The following is a 22,070-nucleotide window of genomic DNA, read 5'->3' on the forward strand; positions in this document are numbered from 1 at the left end:
CCTGCAACAAGTCAAAGCTTGCACATTTTTTAGGTTGGTTCCTTAATTAGGATGTATCCTATTGCAAGTGGGTTCTTGCACATTTTGGTGGTTAGTGCCTCCAACAGATTGATGCCTACAAATCTATATAAACAAATTGAAGAAGTGCGGCTTTATCCCATAAGGGTTTCCATGTAAAAGTTTGTGTTCTCACATGTTGATGTGATGATGGTTTATTAATGCATATTTTTATTCATTGTATGATGCACTTTATTTTTTGATGCACTACTACATAGTCAATTATTGACGAAATGTTTTAAAATGATGAATTTTTCATTACACACATTCACCCCTCCTCTTAGTGTGACCTTTGGTATAATAAATTCTATTATTGTGGGTTCCTTCAAGAACAACTAATTGCTATAAAATTGACCGCAAGAAAGATATTCATTATTAGATCATCAGACAAGCCTCCTTTGTTTGATGGATCCAACTCTACTTTCTGGAAGATAAGAATGGAATCCTACCTCATTTACTTGGGAGATGATTCTTGGGCAGTTGAAGGGAACAATTATTTATTCCTAACCCTCCTCCTATAGATATAGTCAGTAAGGCCCTCTATAAAGCTAATTTAATAGCTAAGCATGCCATTTTCAGTGGTTTGTTAGATACAAAAATTTTCAAAGTAATGCAGTGTAATCCAACTCATGATCAATGGAACAAGCTTGAAAAATTGTTATGAAGGGGAAAAGAAAGTGAAGGAAACTAAGCTACAATATTACAGGGCTCAACTTGAAAGTTTGAAAATGAAAGAATATGATGATATTGCTTCATATTTCCTTTGAGTAGACAAGGATTTCAATTCTATTACAATATTGGTGACGAAGTCAAGGATGATGTTGTTGTTTGAAAAATATTGAGATCTCTTCCTCCAAGATTCAATCCCAAGGTATCATCCCTTGAAGATATATTAGACATGGATAAATTGAACATGGACATGCTTAAGGGAACACTCTTACCATATGACCCAAGGATAGATAAGGACAAGTTAGGAATCAAAGAAGAAAAATTTAAAACAACCGAAGAAGGAAGAAAACATGAGAATCAAGCAAACTCCACTCATAAATTTGGTGAATAATAAGCCAAGTTTGTTGGGAAACTAAAGAGGGGAACTAAAAATTTCAAAGGTAAGCTTCTTCAAGTGCTTTTAATGTGGAAGAATAAGACCTTATGCTTCTAAATGTTCTCATGCAAAAATGAATGATAGTGATGACGAAGTAAGATTCAAGTTTAAGAATCAAAAGAAGAAACAACATCCTGGAAAAAATAACTTCTTCTCAAGAGAAGAAAGCGATTATCAGAGCAATTAAAGTGTGATCAATAATAAAAGAGGTGAAATATTATTCTTCATTAAAGCAGAATAAATTGAAACAAAAATATATTATGAAGGAGAAATCAAAAGTTCATTGAAAGAAATAAGAAACCTTGGAAATAGGATGGGATAACTAGAGAATCAATGCCAAGATAGAGGTCAAAATTAACATTCCATTATCTATCTCAAGGTTGAGCCAGAGTATGCCAACAGGATAAAGGATTTTTTGTTAGAATAGTTGAGCAAAAAGGAAGAAATTTGTGAAAGATTAGAAGAATAAGTTGTTCTTTTGAAAGAAGAATTGGAACAACTCAAACATAGCTTGAATATTATCAAAGGGTCTAAGTCTATGGATCGTATTCTCAACATTCAAATATCTCCTCTCATCAAAACAAGTCTTGGTTACCAGGAAGGTTGTGAGACATCCAAAGGTAAAGCTCTTTCAAGAACCTCAAATGAATATCATCCAAAGAATCATGGTCAAGCATTCATTAGATCTAGCATTAACTCATTTGAAGATTCTAAGTGATCAATCAACCCAAGCATGTCCATTTCAACATTTCTGATGATTCTCTAAATGATGCCAGGAATCAACAAGATATGTCTAGTTTACATAAGAAAAGGAACCAAGGTGAAAGTATGGAGCCTCCCATGGTGGAAAATATTCTCAAATTATCCACAAGCAACAATGGAGCAAGAGTTGAAAATCAACAGAGGGACAAATCTCGTCTAAGGAACAACTTCAAAATATATGTCACGTCAAGACCCCCCTATGCCAACAGGTATCAAAATAAGCTTTTTTGTCATTGTATTTCATGTACAAAATTTGGACACCAAGCACATGATTCCAAAAACTATGATGTTATCAGGTGAAGAGGATATGATCAAGTATGCAGGCTCAGACATATGGATCAAATTAGAAGTTATGATAACAGATTGTATGGGTCATTTATGCCAATATTCAAGTCTGATATAGTGCTACATATATCATAATGAAGGACACATAACATGTGACTACAAAATCAACTTAAGGCGAAACAAAGGGTAGGTGCTCTCCATTAACCAAAGAATGAACATCAAGGAGTGGAGAATGAAATAGGAAGAACCGAGGTTAGATCTGACCCCTTATATCTAATCCTTTGGTGGAGGCTTCTTTAATATTTTAATTGTTTGAAGTGAAGCTTGAAGAAGCAAGATTATGTAGCAAGAATGGTCAGTACTAAGAAAAAAATCATTGATCAAGGAAACTCATTTGCTTAAAAAACATATTGGTGGCAACATGAAAATAGGTATATAGAGCATTTATTCATAAGGGGGAGTACGTACACCATTAGAACAAGAAATTGATCCAACATCCATTGAAGGTTAACTCAATAAATTCAAGGATAGATGTTATAGGAATTGTTGAACAAGGAAATTAAATACAACCATAAGTCTTTGCAAGGCATTGTTAAGGCACTCCTTATGATAGGTCATCGATTCAAATCCCTCGTGAGTCTTACTTACAAAAAAAAAAAAAAATTGGCATCGAGGAATGCTCTTTAGTGAGCACACCAATCGTGATAGGCTACAACCTTAGTAAGACTAACGAATCACCTGAAGTTAACCAGACTCTATACAAATCCATTATTGGTAGCCTATTATATTTGACAACTTCAAGACGAGACATTATGCAGACAGTTGGTATTGATGGAATATTTCAAGCAACCCCTAGATAGACACATCTACTAGCAGCCAAGAGGATTCCTAGACATCTCAAAGCAACAATGGATTATGGACTGTGGTACCTGTTATCGGGAAATATAGTGTCTATGCAGAGCTGCTAGTCCCACTAAGACGGGTAGCTATCTTAGAAACAAATAGATTAAAGTTACTTTCGTTTTCCTTTATGAGAAGTAGATAGGAGAGGATCAAAGAATACCAACCTTGATCTTTCGCTCGGTTCTTTGCTTGTTCCTTCTCCTCACCGACAGGTCTGTTACCGAGAATAGTGTCTATGCAGAACTGCTAATCCCACTAAGGCTGGTAGCTACCTTAGAAACAAGCAAACTTAAAACTACTTTCGTTTTCCTTTATGAAAGATAGATGAGAGAAGAATAAAGGAGACCAACCTCTGTCTTGCGCTTGGTTCCTTGCTCAATTCCTCTCTCTCCTGATAGTCCTTTGCTACTTACTTTCTTGTATACCCAGCTTCACAGAGTACCTGTAGAATCAAAGCAGCATAACACTATACGAGAACATAGATCTATTATCATAAACAATATAGGATCAGATATAAATTGACCATACAAATGCACAAAACATAAATCATACAAGAGTATGGAGGAAAACTTGAATAGCTTTATTGATAATCAAGAAAGAGCCAAGAGAATTACAACCAATTGTTTTGACCCAGCACCATCCTCTCAGCAAGAAGCCCTTCTTCACCTCATGAAAAGCTTAGATCACCCAACACTATGATATTGCACCAATAAACCAGCAACACTTCCTTACAAGATACAAAATTCCAGCCTCTGGATCTTTGGGATGAGGGATCCATATATAGATGTCTGCAAGGGAGGTGAGCCAGCTTTTGAGATTTGATTAGTGTCTCCCCTCTGATAGTTCTTGATTCCACTTGGAGATTGATGATCTTTTACTCATCCCTGGTCGAATTCAGAGAGGCAAGTGTCACAAGAGAAGTTTCTGGAAGATTCCATGCTTCTCCACCTTGCGGATTGACCCTGCCATTTGTCTCTTCTCACCCATCGCCACCCATAGAAGGGCTTTTTGACATGCAACGCACCTACTGTGTGTATTTAGGTGGGATGTAACGCACTTTGCCTATGGAGCAGGTGAAATGATCCAGTTTTGACCAGTTCTGAGTGGTTTTTCATGGAGAACTTCTGGGAGAAGCTGTAATCAGTTGACCTTGTTCTTTTAGGGGTTGCAACAACACCTTTAGGGACTTAGGAGCCCTCAGTTTATGGACATTTATGCTTGGGGTTGCAGTGCCCAAACATTTCTATAACAGTTGCCCCCTAAAGCATGAGGTCGTTAATCTTTTTGATGTCGGGTGAAATGCTTTATCATGAGGATCCGAAGTTCTTTCAAGCTAGAAGGAGACCTGTAATAAGATACAATACAATACATTATCTTCATAATATTTTCATGATCTAGCTGAGGCGGGAATTCCCATGCTCAACTTTATAAAGTCATTTTTCATGTACATGAGACAGACAATCGTCTGAGTGTAGACTGATGATTCTGGTAGAGCCATCATCCCTTAGATTGGATGATTATCTGTGCAGCAATGATGTACATTTGATGTCTTTGTTTTCCTGAATATATATCGCAGCCCGGATGGATGAAACTAGATCCGGGGCCTTCAATCTCTTTCGATCTTCACTCAAAGTACAAGTCGATCCATGTGAGAGATGTTCTGGAGTCGAACATGGAAAGACATCGCCTGATTACCAGCCAATGATGTAAGTTGTTAACATGCGCAAGAGGAATCACCGATGATGATAATGATCCTCAAGGTACTACAGTACAATTCACGTGGTGTGAATAAGGGACTTGGCGTCAAACACCACGCAAAATGTTTCGGTCGAAGGCCATTGATGTAAACCTGTCGCCGGAAATGAGAAACTTGCCATTGAGGCATGCAAGCTTCAAAGTACTGAAAGGGGTGTTCCTAGATCAACTTCTTGGATAATGAGCTGATGTCAACAAGAAGCGATCCATCATAGGAGGGCCTTAATGAATCCCACATCAATGACGTGGAATGGAGCAAATGATTTTAATGGAGGTGAAAACAATCTAGTGATATAAGGTTCAGGGTGGCGGTCATGAAAGAATGGAGCAGAAATGTATTATAGTGGGTGAGACACAGGTGGATTCTCTAAGCGACTTCTCTTGAACATATCAGCGACACCGACATGATGGATTGGTAGCATTAACCCCGAATGTGGATGGTGTGATGGAACCATGGTGATGTGACCAGTGAATGGAACAACCCAACCCGACTTGGATGCGGAGTGAAAGCGTCATGTTCAAGAGCGACTTGCTACCAACAAAGTTTCTTCAAGTTTTCTTCCCAATTTTTCCCCAATCATTGCTGACCAGTACCTCTTTATTTTTTCAAGCTTGAGGAGGATAACATATGCTTGTTCTATAATTTTCCCTTCGGGCAAACCCATCGCTATGTTTTAACGAGCCTAGCGATAGTGAAACTCGTTCTTGTCTGCTATGGACAAGTTTGTCGCTATTAGGTTTTAACGAGTTTAACGACAAAGATAACTCGGTCCTTTTCAATTTTAGAGAGTCTGAAAAGGGGCGTAAAGGAAACTCCAAAAAATCCTTTTTCGTCATCTAATCCCTTAAGTCCGAAAACGTATAAAATAATACAGAAGGGATGAATTTTCGGTACTTTTAACGAGCCGAACAAAACAAGCACTCGATCTTTTTGTGTAATAATCCCTCAAGTCCAAAAAGATTAAAATCTAAAGGAGGGATAGCACTTCCGGTCACTTTAACGAGCTGGAGAGGCCAATGGCTCGACAATCTTTTCATATTTTACGAGTCAGTTGAAAAGAGCTTAAAGGAGACTCGTCTTTGAGGAACGAGTGATAAATTTGGGTAGCAGCTGATTCCAGGTAAGGTTTGGAATTTTCCAATCACGGTAGTGTTACAAGGATGGCTAACAAGATCACTCTTCGCAGCTGTTCCTCAAAAGGGGTAAACAATCAAGTGGAGGTGAATGATTGGCCAATACAGAGTGGAGATGATGATGAGAACACGACCAAGGCTTCAAAGGCTGAAGTACTATATTCACGACGGTTATTTACCAGAAAATAGTTCATTTTTTAATGAGCTTAAACGCTGGGGGAAACACTTGCTCATTGCTTATGTTTATTTTTTAACGAGCATGAAGTCCGCGTTAAAACTGCTCGATATAACGGTCATTTCTTGACTTTACCATTAATAGCTTTGTTCCTTCAAAGATTATACTGCATGCTCAATTGCTTCATCAAACTAGTTAGATGATGCAGTACTCATTTTGATGAAAGAACAATTGACCAAGGTGAAAAATGGAAGATTGAAGAACTTTGCATATGGTTCTATTTTGACCGCCTTTGCCTTGGAAAAGATACCACTGATGCAGCCGCAGTATATTGCACTTGGTTTACCTCCACCGACTGAACCGCGGATGCAGAGATGGGTCGACCATATGTCCAGGCATGCCAGTCAGTCAGAGATTTCCTTGTTTGATACCTTCTTCGGGTGGTTCGATCGTCAGGAGATGGTTTTTTCCGAGTACCCATATGCTGGTATGGACTTCTGGGGTGACCCGGATTTGGTACTGCCGGCTGGCGAGCAGTGGGGTGCCATTGGTAGATTCTTTACCATATTTCTGTTTATCGTTTCTCTTTTATAATGTCCTTGTGCTTTATTCTGTCAAGACTAATCAGAACTCATGTGCTCATGCAGATGTTGGTCTTGTTCGGCCAGTAGTACGCCTCAGAGTGCCAGCTGCCGTTCCAATAGGAGAGGCTGTGGGAAGGGCTATCCTTCGCGACCTTGATGTGGCCAAGACTCTTTCAGCATTATAGGATCAGGTCGAGGGTCTCACTCTCGGTATTCTAGATGTGAGGACTGACGAGCTGCCTTCGAGGTTGCAGCGACATACTATTGGCGTGCCAAGTCGATGGACTAGGCTTTTACGCATGATTGCACAGGCGGTGACTTGTTATCACCAGCATCATTAGACTACGGTGCCCCCTAGCGTTTTGAGTTTTGGGTCATTTGACCAATTTTGTCTTGGTTACAGAACATTATATGTAAACCATAAACAATTATATATATATTTTTGATTTTCGGAGTTTTATTTTGGTTAAGTTACATAATCCGAATGAAAATATTGATGAAATGCTTCTTTTTATAAATGTTGCAAATGTCTATCTAACACATAATTTGCCCATGAGTCAGTTAATGTGTTTAAGCTTCTGGAAATATGTTGATATTGAATAAAATCAAATTGCCTTTCCAAAATCTTGACCCTTAGGAACATGTGATAGATAGCTGGATTTCGGACGGAGTAGATACCAGTGAGTTGTAGTATGATGAGCTGTGAGTCTAGCTTGACGACAAGTCGGCGTATGCCATGTGTGATGGCATCAGAGAGAAGTTCTATCAACGCGCTATATTCAACGATGTTATTTGTTGATCGACCAATACATACCCCTCTGAAACTTACTAACTCGCCGCTTGGATCAAAAATGGCCCAGGCTGCAGAAGATAGGTTCCGCGAACTACGACTTGCTCCGTCGGCATATCCAACAAAAGATCCCAATAGGTTCGACATCTGCGACAAATGTAAAAAGTTGATTTACTTGACCAAAGCGATTACTCTTAGCGAAAACAAAAATGTAACAAAAGCATATAGGTTACCACACTGAATCATGCATAGTAACGCTTAAGGTACAACCCATTACGGGGTTGCGCCAATGGAATTCCGTCGTGATCCATTAACTCGTAGGCTCCTTTTGCTAACACTCGCTTAACAATATAGGGGGCCATCCATAAAGACCTGAATTTACCTGCTCCCAATTTATCAAATTCCTGGTCATAAAGTAAGACCAAGTCACCTTCTGAGAAGACACGAGGTTTGACATTCTTGTCGAACTGTGCCTTGACTCGTTTCTTATGGGCTTCGTTAGCTAAAGTGGCATCACGCTGGGTTTCATCCAATTGGATTAGTTCCAATAAACGAGCCTCCTCTTATGAAGTTCTGGGGAGAAGGTCTATTACGAGTTTGAGGGACGAGATTTCACATTGAACTGGTAAGATTGCTTCTAGGCCATACACCAGTTGGAAAGGTGTAAACCTGGTTGCATTCCTTACCGATGTTCAGTATGCCCACAAGGCCGAGTACAGGATCAGGTGCCAACTCCTTTTGTGGACTCTAATCATCCTTTGCAGCATGCGCTTCAGGACCTTGTTGATTGCTTCAACTTGTCCGTTGGCCTGCGGGTAATATGGAGTAGAGTTGTCGTGAGACAACCCTAATTTGGTAGCTAATTCAACCATCATGTGATTGCGAAAATGCGATCCATGATCTGTGACTATAGCCTGTGGAACGCCGAATCTGGCGACTACATGATTGAAAAAGAAAAGGGCAGCTGTTTCATCAGTGTTATATAATGTAGGCATCGCCTCGGCCCATTTGGTAAAATAGTCCACTGCGACTATGATGTACCCATGTCCCCTGGTCGAGGTGGGGTTACATGTCATGAAATAAATGCCCCATTTGGCGAATGGCCCAACAACAACTATTGGCTGCAGAGGTGCGGGTGGTCTTCTGGTTTTGCTATCGAAAATTTGATAGGCATGGCAACTTCTGACAGCGGTTATGCAATCTTTGAACATTGTTGGCCAGAAGTATCCTGCTCGTAAAACTTTTTGCGCCGTAGCGTAACCGGATTGATGCCCCCCACACGCGCATGAATGGCAATCATTCAGGACTTTTTCGGCCTCCTCATGGGTGAGGCATCTCCTCAGAACTATATCAACACCACGACGGTAAAGCGTGTCACCGACGATCATGTAGTCTTTTGATTGGTATCGAATATGTTTTTGTTCGGAGCGGGAGGTGTTAGGCCTAAATTTTTGGGTTTGGAGATAGATGATTATATCTCCATACCATGGATTGCTTGAAGATATCAGAAGCAAAGATTCATCCATGATTGTTTCTTCAGATGTTTCATCGTTGGACGACGATGGGAGATCACATAATAATTATGCGAAAACCAGGGCTTTCTTTGACTTGGATTTTACAAATTCCAGATCAAACTCTTGTAGATTGCTATCCATTTTGAATATTTGCCCCCCAGCAACTGTTGCAACAATATATAAGTCATGGGGTTGCAATCTAACAGAATGGTAGTTTTTCGAAAGAGGACATAATGTCGAAATCTCTGTATCGCTTGAACAGCTGCGAGTGCTAGCTTTTCAACATAAGAATATTTGCTTTCTGTATCATTTAAGTTTCTACTTAAATAATATATTGGATGTTCAATTCCGTTGCCTTCTTGAACTAAAACCATTGGGATGGTTGTATCCGCTGCAGCCAGATACAGGTTAAAGTCTTTTTGATAATCAGGAGCGTACATTAATGATGCTTTCATTAGGGATTCTTTTAAAGCATCAAAGGAAGCTTGTGCGACTTGATCCCAGACAAAGGGCACTTGCTTTTTCAATAGACGTGTATAACCTTTAGCAAGTTCGGCGTAATTTGGAATGAACCTCCTCAGAAAGTTTGCTTTCCCTTGGAGTTTCTGAATCTGAAGCAAATTTGAAGGTGGAGGCAAATTAATGATTGCTTGAACCTTACATGGGTCGAGATGAATCCCGTCCTTTGAGACTACAAAGCCAAGTAAATGACCAGAACTGACACAAAACACACATTTGTGTGGATTGAGTCGTATCTTGTAGTGTCGGCAACGTAGAAATATCGCTCTTAAATGTTGCGGATGATCAGTCCGCTTTCGCGAATGAGTCGGAAGGTCGTCAAGATATGGTTGAACGATGTTTTTGATGTCATGGAAGGCATAATTCATTGCCCTCTGAAATGTTGCCCTTGCGTTCTTTAAACCAAAGGGTAATTTGCGATATGCGAATGTGCCCCACGGACAAATAAATGCAGTCTTTGACTGGTCCTGTGGGCAGATATTTATTTGATTATACCCGGAGAATCCATGCATAAATGAAAAGATTTTACATCCGGCACATTCATCAATTATCTGGTCAATAAAGGGTGTAGGGTAGTTGTCTTTTGGACAAGCTTGATTTACATCCCTATAATCAACGCACACTCTAATCGTTCCTTGTTTTTTCATAACAGGAACAATGTTCGATACCCAATCGGTTAGAGGAACCGGGTAAATGAAACCAACATGGAGAAGCTTTTCAACTTCTGCCTTGATGGCAGCGGCTTTCTTGGGGTGCACCTACCGTAGCCATTGTCGTACTGGTTTGACATCTGGATACATCTTGATTTCGTGTTCAACTATACTCGAGTCAATGCTGGGCATTTCATCATATGACGAAGCAAAGACATCTCTGAGTTTGCGAAAAAGAGCGTTATATATTTCCAGTTCTGAAGGAGAACAACATTTGCCAACATAAATATTCTCTACAACATCGGTTTTGGTCGAGATATTTATGGCGATAGTCTCTTCAATGTTGGACAAGTTTCACTCGGAATCCACCGTGTTTACAGTATTTGATAGGAAATAAAAAACTAAAGGATGATGAAGGTCATCAGGAGTATCTTCTTTACAATCCGGAAGATGGGAATGATGGTGGTAATCTTCCCACGGCGCCCCTTCAATTACCATTGATTGAACAATTCCTTCGTCGGTGTAATGCACTTGCGACCAAGGATCTGAAGGGGTGCCATATTCCTTAGACCTATCTATCCAAACACTTGATGAGCGTTGATTTGGGTTTGCCTCCCATGCTAGGAACATTGATTGCTACAATATTTCCATTGGGCTTGGAGGAAATACCTACATATGATCCATGTTTATATCATTTTCTGAGATCTTTTGAATCGAAGATACCATATTGCAGGTTCCTACTGATGCTACTTCCGCCAGATTGATTGGAGGCGGAAGGGCAAAAGTCCCCATTAATATAGGGTCTTTTAGTAGGCCTACTCCGATATTTTGAAGCGAATGGGGGCTTCCATGGATCAGAATGCTTCCCGTAACTTGGGAACCATTGGGGAGGAAAGTTTGTTGATCGACGATTGTAATCCCTCCTTGAAAGGGAAATGCAATATTCCTAAAATAGTTCAACACAACAGCAGCCATGGCATATATCCATGGTCTTCCCAGTTGGATGTTGTAATCGAGGTTTCTGTCGATTACTTCGACATCTATTTCTACTGTTTTCCATCCTAGTTAAACTTGCAAGTTACTTAGAATACCATACGGGGTATACGTTCGTCCGTCGAATGCTTTTAATGTTGTCGAAGATCGCGACAAGGTTGGAGATCCTAAAGTTTTCCAGCAACTCATCGACATAATACATGTAGATGCCCCCTCATCAATAATTGTTCGATGAACAATTTTGTTGAGGGCTTTCACTTGAATGAGGAAAGCTAGTTGAGCTGGTAACTGAGGATCGTATCCTTTATGATTAAAGGACACAAGATTAGAATCCTTTGGGTCTATCCCACCGATAGCTAATAATAAAGCTTGCTTTTGGGATGGGTAATTTTGCAGTACCTCAAGTGTTGACATAGCGGATGGCGATTGGGCCAGATCTTCCACTATATTATAATGCTGTGCTGCTCTAGCACGAGGATTAAATGTCAACTTGTGTACTACTCCCTTTGGCAGTTTTATTGTCAGTTCAGGAATGATGGGTGCGCAACTTCTGTCGAAGTTGTTGTCGAACTACTAGGTTGATATTTATCCTTGTTGTTCGACAGCTGTGGATTCCCATAATCTTTGTTCCTTGTCGATATCAAAGCGTCATTTTGCTGTTTGGAAACTGACAACATCAGCACTTGGGACGGGGAAGCATTTCCATTGTCAACCAGTGTCAACCAGATTTTGTTCCTGGATTCGAAAACGGATCAGTTAATACTGCTGAGGTTTTTGAATTCTTGAAGAATTTTCTAAGCTCAGCTTTATACGGACAATCTGATGTCCAATGATCCTCATCGCATATAAAGCATGGATTTTTTGGTTTCCTATTTCTAGTAGGGTTTGTAGAAGATTTTTCAGGTGATGATTCCTCCTGTTTCTTCTTCTTCCCTTTGTTTTTCTTCTTGCCTCCTAGTTGCTTGGTTTCTTTGCCTTTATCTGTCGAGATGGCATTTACTTCCGAGGCGAGAAGTTCTTCCTTCGCATTTTGACTGGAAATCTTATGGGCCTTTTTAGATGTAGCCTTTGTCAATTTCGTGTTTATCGTGCCAATCAGGCCATCGTTGGCATGAGAATCATTTTTCGATTTAGGAGGAGGGGGGACCGAAAAATTCCAGTCTGGGAGCGTCAAGTATCTTATCGTAGAGCGTGCCAGACTGAGTATAAATCAAGTTTGAATATTGCACACGAGCAATAACTTGCTCTTTGGTGACGACTCCTCCTTTTGCCACATCTTTTGTAATGGAAGGCAATAATGACTTAATAAACCACTCAGCTAAAAGCTGATCAGGAACATACATTTTTACCACTCATGAATATGATCGGATATGTGAGTGGCCGTTGTTTGCTTGAAATTGGTAAGAAGTTCTGTTCCTGTTTCGTACCTTATCGGTAACTGAAAATGGGTTAAAAAGGTTGTGGCTAGGGCACTGAAGTTGTCAAACGGAGCTCTGGGTAATTCGATATACCATTTTGCTTCCGGACCAGTTAACGTCCTCTGAAAAAGGCGAAGCCTAATCGAATCATCGTTTAGGGTGTTTGATGAACACCACAGATGAAAGGTCATCACATGATTCGACGGATCTTCACCTGGATTTCCATTAAATTTAGGAATATCTGACGGAAGTTTATGGAGAATTGTTGGCCACCAAGGGGCATAGGCGATTGGATTGTTTGTTAACCGATTTAGATCCGGTAACTCTAAAGTTGCCACGAAGGGTAACTGTTGATTCAGGTTAGGCAAAGCATACTCAGGATAAGATGGAATCGCCTGAGTAGTTGGTCTTTGCATACCAGCATAATGCATTTGATGCTGGTAACTTTGGTAAGGTTGATGGGCATAACCATTATAGAATGGTTGATTTTGACCATTTTGAATATACAGCTGCCCACTATTTGCAAAGATTTGTTGCTCAGATCCTTGGTATACTTGTTGGAATTACGGTTGTTGGTATTGAACCAGCCATGGTTGCGAAGTCATGTTTTGTTGTCTAATACTGACCGTTTGACCAAGATGTGGGGTAATTGTACCTGCTTGGGCCTGTGTCATTCCATTAGTTGGTGATTGTGGTTGAGTCGCAGGGACAAGGGGCTGTTGCATTACAACCTGAGAAACCTGAGGTTGACATACAACAGGCAACGCTTGTACTTGCGACATCGTCACAATAGCTGGCGTAGTTGGTATATTTGACATAGGTAAACATTGTTGCATTGAATACACAACTCTTGGTTGTTGAGGCAGTATTGGCACCCAACCACTAGAGGTAATTCCAGCATAACCTGAATTTTGTTGTGAACTCCCGTATGGTTGTCCTCCCTGAGGAGACAATGAAAGGGTACACTGCCCCCCATACGGCGGTAATCTGGTACTTAAAGGAATTGTTTGCCCTTGAGGATCGGACTGCCCAAATTGACACCCTGAAGGATCAATTTGTTGAGACTCAACATAAGAGTTTCCGGATACTATTCCGGATGAACAAACATGAACGGACCATACTATCGAAATAGCCCCTGAGTGGGCCCCTTCTAGCGATTGAGAGCTAGTTGGGACAGATGGTATACCAGCAAACATTGTTGGAGTGACGGCAGGAAGTTCTGCTGTCGCTGTGTTGGACGACACAGTCCTAGATGTCGACAGTTGTTCAGACATTTCTAGTCTATCCAAAATATTGCCTAGCGATTCTATAGGAGCTTCTGATGGCGGTAGACTAATTTCTGATGAAGAAGGATACAGAGTGATCCCGACTCCAATTGCGATGGAGTACTAGATGGAGGATCTTCTATAATCTCTTCTATAGCAATCAGACCAGGTGGAAGAGGTAGACCATCAGGTCCGTAAAATATTTCTGGTGCTGAAGAAGGTATAGAATCTACAGCGACAGATGTTTGGGGAATAACACCTTCTGAATCAGCTATAGATGGAACTGGTTCAGTAATACAAGTGTTTACCCTCAGACTAGGATCAGTGCTACTGTCCTTCGGTGGCTGCTGAACTTCTTCTGTAAAGGCAGGGATACCAGAAATGTTTGGAGTAATCGGAGTCTCTGATGGTGTTGGAACACTTGTTCTAACTTTACCAGGGGATTTGGAACCGGTTAAATGAGTTCGCTTTGTCCGTAATAGTTTCAATTCCGGAGACAAAGACGGTTGACTCGTAAGCCTCCGCGAACGACGGAGTTTCAATTGACTTTCTTCCACGATTGCGGATTACTCAATCAACTAAAAATCAAGGGGAAGTATGTTTCCGAATTAGGAATATTAGACGCTTTGACACAACTTGTTTTTTCAATTTTTAAGAGTCGAGAAAAAACAAAATATGACTCTGGTCGCCTTCGATTTTTAATGAGCCTGAAGTGACAAGTGCTCAGATGGACCTTTTCCGTTAAGGAGTCTGAAAAGGAATCAAAGGGACTGCTCTGGAAATCTAGACAGAGGGATTACCAAACCAATCGCGAAACTGCAGAATACTTTTTATGGTACGGTAGTCAATCTTCCCGAATGCTGTGTTCAGTGCATTGCGATCGATAGGGCGGCAGACATGGCTTTCCATGGATAAAGGATTAAGCCTATTGTGGTCTCCCAAAATATACTCGACGGTACGTGGGAGCACAAGTTCGTACTGGCACTTATCGTCTCAAAGTGGAGGAATCACCCAACCAACAGTGAAAACAATAGTTACCAGGCTTTACGACGCCGGAATACGTCTCTAGCCTAGACTTCTAGATGTTGTGTGTTAGGTTCCAAAGTGTTTTTAGATTCATTAAATTTATTTTATAGTTGATCTTGCTTAAGAAATTTTCCTTTCAGGTTCACCACATGATGTAGATGTACAATTCCTAAAATGCAATCTAAGATGATAAACAATCGTTTTATCTTCTTTGTGCAATGAAAATCCTAGCTACTAAGGAAAGAGAGATGGCGTTCTTTCAACAAAGAGCATAGAGCACACACTATATGCACTATCCTAAATCAAACCAAAAAACAGTCTAAATGCAAATGCACATGCATGTATTTGTTTTCAGCCTTCTTAATGTGTAAATGATAAAAAGAAAGCTAATGCGCAAATCTAAATTATTTTTCTAAGCGACAATTACTAACAAGTTTCTTTTCAAGACAAAATGAAGACAATGACAACACTTTGCGATTTGGAATTGAAAACTTGCTTTCGACACTAGAAAAACTACTAATTCAGATCAAATACAAGAGTAACAGGGTAATTGACTATCAAGAACAATCATATTCTCTTCTATGATTGAAAAAATGACACTTGCGACACTTTCAAATCAAGAAACGATAGTACAATTACACTACTTCTTTGTAAAGGAGAACTGAACACAGCAGCACTTCCTTACAAGATACAAAATTCCAGCCTCTAGATCTCTGGGATGAGGGATCCATATATAGATGTCTGCAAGGGAGGTGAGTCAGCTTTTGAGATTTGATTAGTGTCTCCCCTCTGATAGTTCTTGATTCCACTTGGAGATTGATGATCTCTTACTCATCCCTGGTCGAATTCAGAGAGGCAAGTGTCAAAGCAGAAGTTTCTGGAAGATTCCATGCTTCTCCACCTTGCGGATTGACCCTGCCATTTGTCCCTTCTCGCCCATCACACCCCATATAAGGGCTTTTTGAAATGCAACACACCTACTATGTGTATTTAGGTGGGATGCAACACACTTTGCCTATGGAGCAGGTGAAATGGTCCCGTTTTGACCAGTTCTGAGTGGTTTTTCATGGAGAACTTCTGGGAGATGCTGTAATCAGTTGACCTTGTTCTTTTAGGGGTTGGAACAACACATTTAGGGACTTAGGAGCCCTTGGTTTATGGACATTTATGCTTGGGGTTGCAGTGCCCAAAAATGTCTATAATAGTTGCCCCCTAAAGCATGAGGTCGTTAATCTTTTTGATGTCGGGTGAAATGCTTTATCATGAGGATCCAAAGTTCTTTCAAGCTGGAAGAAGACCTGTAATAAGATACAATACAATACATTATCTTCATAATACTTTCATGATCTAGCTGAGGCGGGCATTCCCATGCTCAACTTTATAAATTCATTTTTCATGTACATGAGACAGACAATCGGCTGAGTGTAGACTGATGATTCTGGTAGAGCCATCATCCCTTAGATTGGATGATTATCTGTGCAGCAATGATGTACATTTGATGTCTTTATTTTCCTGAATATATATCGCAGCCCGGATGGATGAAACTAGATCCGGGGTCTTCAATCTCGTTCGATCTTCACTCAAAGTACAAGTCGATCCATGTGAGAGATGTTCTGGAGTCGAACACGGAAAGACATCACCTGATTACCAGTCAATGATGTAAGCTGTTAACAGGCGCGAGAGGAATCACCGATAATGATAATGATCCTCAAGGTACTGCAGTACAATTCACATGGTGTGAATAAAGGACTTGGCGTCGAACACCATGCAAAATATTTCGGTCGAAGGCCATTGATGTAAACCTGTTGTCGGAAGTGAGAAACTCGCCATTGAGGCATGCAAGCTTCAAAGTATTGAAAGGGTTGTTCCTAGATCGATTTCTTAGATAATGAGCTGATGTCGACAAGAAGCGATCCATCATAGGAGGGCCTTAATGAATCCCACATCAATGACACGGAACGGAGCAAATGATTTTAATGGAGGTGAAAACGATCTGGTGATATAAGGTTCAGGGTGGCGGTCATGAAAGAATGGAGCGTAAATGTATTGCAGTGGGTGAGACACAGGTGAATTCTCTGAGCGACTTCTCTTGAACATATCGGCGAAACTGACATGATGGATCGGTAACATTAACCCCAAATGTGGATGGTGTGATGGAACCATGGTGATGTGACCAGTGAATGGAACAACCCAACCCGACTTGGATGCGGAGTGAAAGTGTCATGTTCAAGAGCGACTTGCTACCAACAAAGTTTCTTCAAGTTTTCTTCCCAATTTTTCCCCAGTCATTGTTGACCAGTACCTCTTTATTTTTGTCAAGCTTGAGGAGGATAACATATGCTTGTTCTATAATTTGCCCTTCGAGCAAACCCATCGCTATGTTTTAACGAGCCTAGCGATAGTGAAACTCGTTCTTGTCTATTATGGACAAGTTTGTCGCTATTAGGTTTTAACGAGTTTAACGACAAAGATAACTCGGTCCTTTTCAATTTTAGAGAGTCTGAAAAGGGACGTAAAGGAAACTCCAAAAAATCCTTTTTCATCATCTAATCCCCAGCGGAGTCGCCATTTTGTTACCGGGAATAGTGTCTATGCAAAACTGCTAATCCCACTAAGGCTGGTAGCTACTGTAGAAACAAACAAACTTAAAACTACTTTCGTTTTCCTTTATGAAAGATAGATGAGAGAAGAATAAAGGAGACCAACCTCTGTCTTGCGCTTGGTTCCTTGCTTGATTCCTCTCTCTCCTGATAGTCCTTTGCTACTTGCTTTCTTATATACCCAGCTTCACAGAGTACCTGTAGAATCAAAGCAGCATAACACTATATGAGAACATAGATCTATTATCATAAACAATATAGGATCATATGTAAATTGACCATACAAATGCACAAAACATAAATCATACAAGAGTATGGAGGAAAACTTGAATAGCTTTATTGATAATCAAGAAAGAGCCAAGAGAATTACAACCAATTGTTCTGACCCAGCATTATCCTCTCAGCAAGAAGCCCTTCTTCACCTCATGAAAAGCTTAGATCACCCAACACTATGATATTGCACCAATAAACAAACAGCACTTCCTTACAAGATACAAAATTCCAGCCTCTGGATCTCTGGGATGAGGGATCCATATATAGATGTCTGCAAGGGAGGTGAGTCAACTTCTAAGATTTGATTAGTGTCTCCCCTCTGATAGTTCTTGATTCCACTTGGAGATTTATGATCTCTTACTCATCCCTGGTCGAATTCAGAGAGGCAAGTGTCACAGGAGAAGTTTCTGGAAGATTCCATGCTTCTCCACCTTGCGGATTGACCCTGCCATTTGTCTCTTCTTGCCCATCGCACCCCATAGAAGGACTTTTTGACATGCAACACACCTACTGTGTGTATTTAGGTGGGATGCAACGCACTTTGCCTATGGAGCAGGTGAAATGATCCAGTTTTGACCAATTTTGAGTGGTTTTTCATGGAGAACGTCTGGGAGAAGCTGTAATCAGTTGACCTTGTTCTTTTAGGGGTTGGAAAAACAACTTTAGGGACTTAGGAGCCCTCGGTTTATGGAAATTTATGCTTGGGGTTGCAGTGCCCAAAAATGTCTATAACAAGGTATTTGTCGCTTCTCCCTTGACCACTCCGCTTCAAAGAGTACCTGTAAAGTCAAAGCAGCATAATACCTTCAAAGTGCAAAGATCTACAATCATAAACAATATAGGACCAGATATATATTGACCACACAAATGCATATACTATCAGACATACAAGAATGTGGAGGAAAACTTGAATAGATTTATTGATGTATAGATTAGAAGAGAGGATTACAACCCATTGATCTGACCCAGCGTCATCCTCCCAGCATGAAAGCCCTTCTTCACCTCATGAAAAGCTTAGATCACCCAACATTATGATATTCCACTAGGAAACCAACAACACTTCCTTACAAGATACAAAATTCCAGCCTCTGGATCTCTGGGATGAGGGATCCATATATAGATGATTGCAGGGGGTGAGTCAGCTTCTAGGATTTTGATTAGTGTCTTCTCTCTGATAGTTCTTGATTCCACTTGGAGATTGATGGTCTCTTACTCATCCCTGGGAAAATTCAAAGAGGCAAGTGTCATAGGAGAAGTTTCTGGAAGATTCCATGATCATTCACCTTGCAAACTGTCTCTGCCATTTGTCCATTATCGCCCATCGCACCCTATAGAAGGGCTTTCCAGTATGCATCACACCTTTTACACTGGGCAGGTGAGATGCATCACACCCTTAGCATTGAGCAACCTCTATGGTCCAGTTTTGACCAGTTCTGAGCAGTTTTCTGTGGAGAACTTCTGGGAGATGATGTAATCAACTGACCTTGTTCCTTTAGGGCATGAAACAAAACTTTTAGGGACTTAGAAGCCCTTGGTTTATGGACATATATGATTGGGGTTGCAGTGCCCAAAAATTTCTATAATAGTTGTCCCCTAAAGCATGAGGGCATTAATCTTTTGATGTCAGGTGAAATGCTTTATCATGAGGATCCGAGGTTTTTCGAACTGGAAGGCGACCTGTAATAAGATACAATACAATACATTATCTTCATAACATTTTCATGATCTAGCTGAGGCAGGCATTCCAATGCTCAGCTTTATAAATTCATTTTCATGTACATAGGACAGACAACCGTCTGTGTGGCAGACTGATGATTCTGATAGAGCCATCATCCTTTGATTCGGATGATCATCTGTGCAGCAATGATGTACATTTGATGTCTTTATTTTCTTGAATATATCATAGCCTGGATGAATGAAACTAGATCCGGGGTCTTCAAACTCATCCAATCTTCACCCGAAGTACAAGTCGATCCATGTGAAAAATGTTCTAGAGTCGAACATGGAAAGACATCGCCTGATTACCAGCCAATAATGTAAGCTGTTAATAGGCACGAGAGGAATCACCGATAATGATGATGACCCTCAAGGTACGACAGTACAATTTTTGTGGTGTGAAAATGGGACTTGGCATCGAACACCACGCAAAATCTCTCAGTCGAAGGCCATTGATGTAAAACTGTCACCGAAAGTGAGAAACTTGCCATTGAGGCATGCAAGCTTCAAAGTACTGAAAGGGTTGTTCCTAGGCCGACTTCTTGGATAATGAGCTGATGTCGACAAGAAGTGACCCATCGTAGGAGGGCCTTAATGAATCCCACATCTATGACATGGAACAGAGCAAATGACTTTTGGAGGTGAAAACGATCTGATGATACAGGGTTTAGGGTGGTGGTAATGAAAGAATGAAGCGTAAAGGTATTGCAATGGATGAGACACAAGATGGGTTGGTGAATTCTCTAATCGACTTCTCTTGAACATATCGGCGACACTGAAATGGATTGGTAGCGTTAACCCCAAAGATGGATGGTACAGTGGACCAATGGTAATATGACCAGTGAATGGAATAACCCAACCCGACTCAATCATGGTGATGGAATGAAAGTGTCATGTTCAAGAGCGACTCGCTACCAATAAAGTTTCTTCAATTTTTCTTCCCAATTTTTCCCCAGTCATTGCTGACCAGTACCTCTTTATTTTTATCAAGCTTGAAGAGATAACATATGCGTGTTCTATAATTTTCCCTTCAGGCAAACCCGTCGCTATGTTTTAACGAGCCTAGCGACAGTGAAACTCGTTCTTGTCTGCATGGACAAGTTTGTCGCTATTGGTTTTAACGAGTTTAACGACAAAGACAACTCGGTCCTTTTTCAATTTTAGAGAGTCTGGAAAGGGACAGAAAGGAAACTCCAGTGATCCTTTTTCGTCATGTAATCCCTTAAGTCTGAAAAAGTATAAAATAATACGAAAGGGATGAATTTTTGATAGTTTTAACGAGCCGAACAAGACACGCGCTCGATCTTTTTGTGTAATAATCCCTTAGGTCCAAAAAGATTAAAATCTGGAGGAGGGATAACACTCTCTATAGCTTTAACGGAGCTGGAGAGGCCAACTGCTTGGCAATCTTTTCATATTTTATGAGTCAAACGAAAAGAGCTTAAAGGAGACTCACCTCTTGAGGAACGAGTGACATTTCCAGGTAGCAGCTGATTCCAGGTAAGGTTTGAAATTTTCCAATCACAGCAGTGTCACAAGGATGGCTAACAGAATCACTCTTCGCAGTTGTTCCTAAAAAGGGGTAAACAATCAAATGGAGGCGAATGATCGGCTAAAACAGAGTGGAGGTGATGATGAGAACATGACCAAGGCTCAAGAGCCGATGATAATGCATTCACAATGGTTATTTACCGGAAATTGGTTCATTTTTTAATGAGCTTAAACTTTGGGGGGAACATTTGATCATTTCTTAGGTTTAATTTTTAATGAGCTTGAACTTCGTATAAAAACTGCTCGTGGCGGGTTTATTTTTTAACGAGCTTAAACCCTGCGGTAACACTGCTCGTGATAAGTTTGCATGCCCCCAGCATAATAACGCAAAGCAAGGTGCATGCCCCCCAAGCTTCATTGCATTCAACACGGTGGTTGGAAAGAAGGTTTACCTTCGAGATCTTTGAAAGACTCAACTTGGATTTTATGAGATCGTAATCAAAGATTCGATTTGGAAAGGGATTTGTTTCATTTTTGAATGAGGTTGACACAGTAAAAGAACTATCCTCATGAATCCTTGTTTCATTTTTTAACGAGGTCGACACGAGATAAGAACCATCCTCGGAATCCACTGTATTTACAGTATTTGATAGAAAATCAAAAACTAAAGGATGATTTAGGTCATTGGAATAATCTTCGTTGTAATCTGGAAGATGGGAACGATGGTGGTAATCTCCCCATGGTGCCTCTCCTATCATCATTGATTGAATGATTCCTTCGTCTGTAGAGTGTACATGCGACCAAGGATCTGAAGATGTGCCACATTCCTTAGACCTATTTATCCAAACACTCGATGAGCGTTGATTTGAGTTTGCCCCCCAGGCCAAGAAAATTGATTGCTGTAATATTTCTATTAGGGCGATGATCCATGTTGACAAAATGTTCAGAATCTTTTGAATCTAGAAGATATCATTTTGCAGGTTCCCACCGTGGCCACTTCCACTAGATTGTTTGGAGGCGGTAGGGCAAAAGTACCCATCAATGTAGGGTCTTTT

Source organism: Pinus tabuliformis, chromosome 8 (genome assembly GCF_031772625.1).
Source record: "Pinus tabuliformis cultivar Carrire ecotype Pingquan chromosome 8, CPIR1, whole genome shotgun sequence".
Lineage (NCBI taxonomy): Eukaryota > Viridiplantae > Streptophyta > Pinopsida > Pinales > Pinaceae > Pinus > Pinus tabuliformis.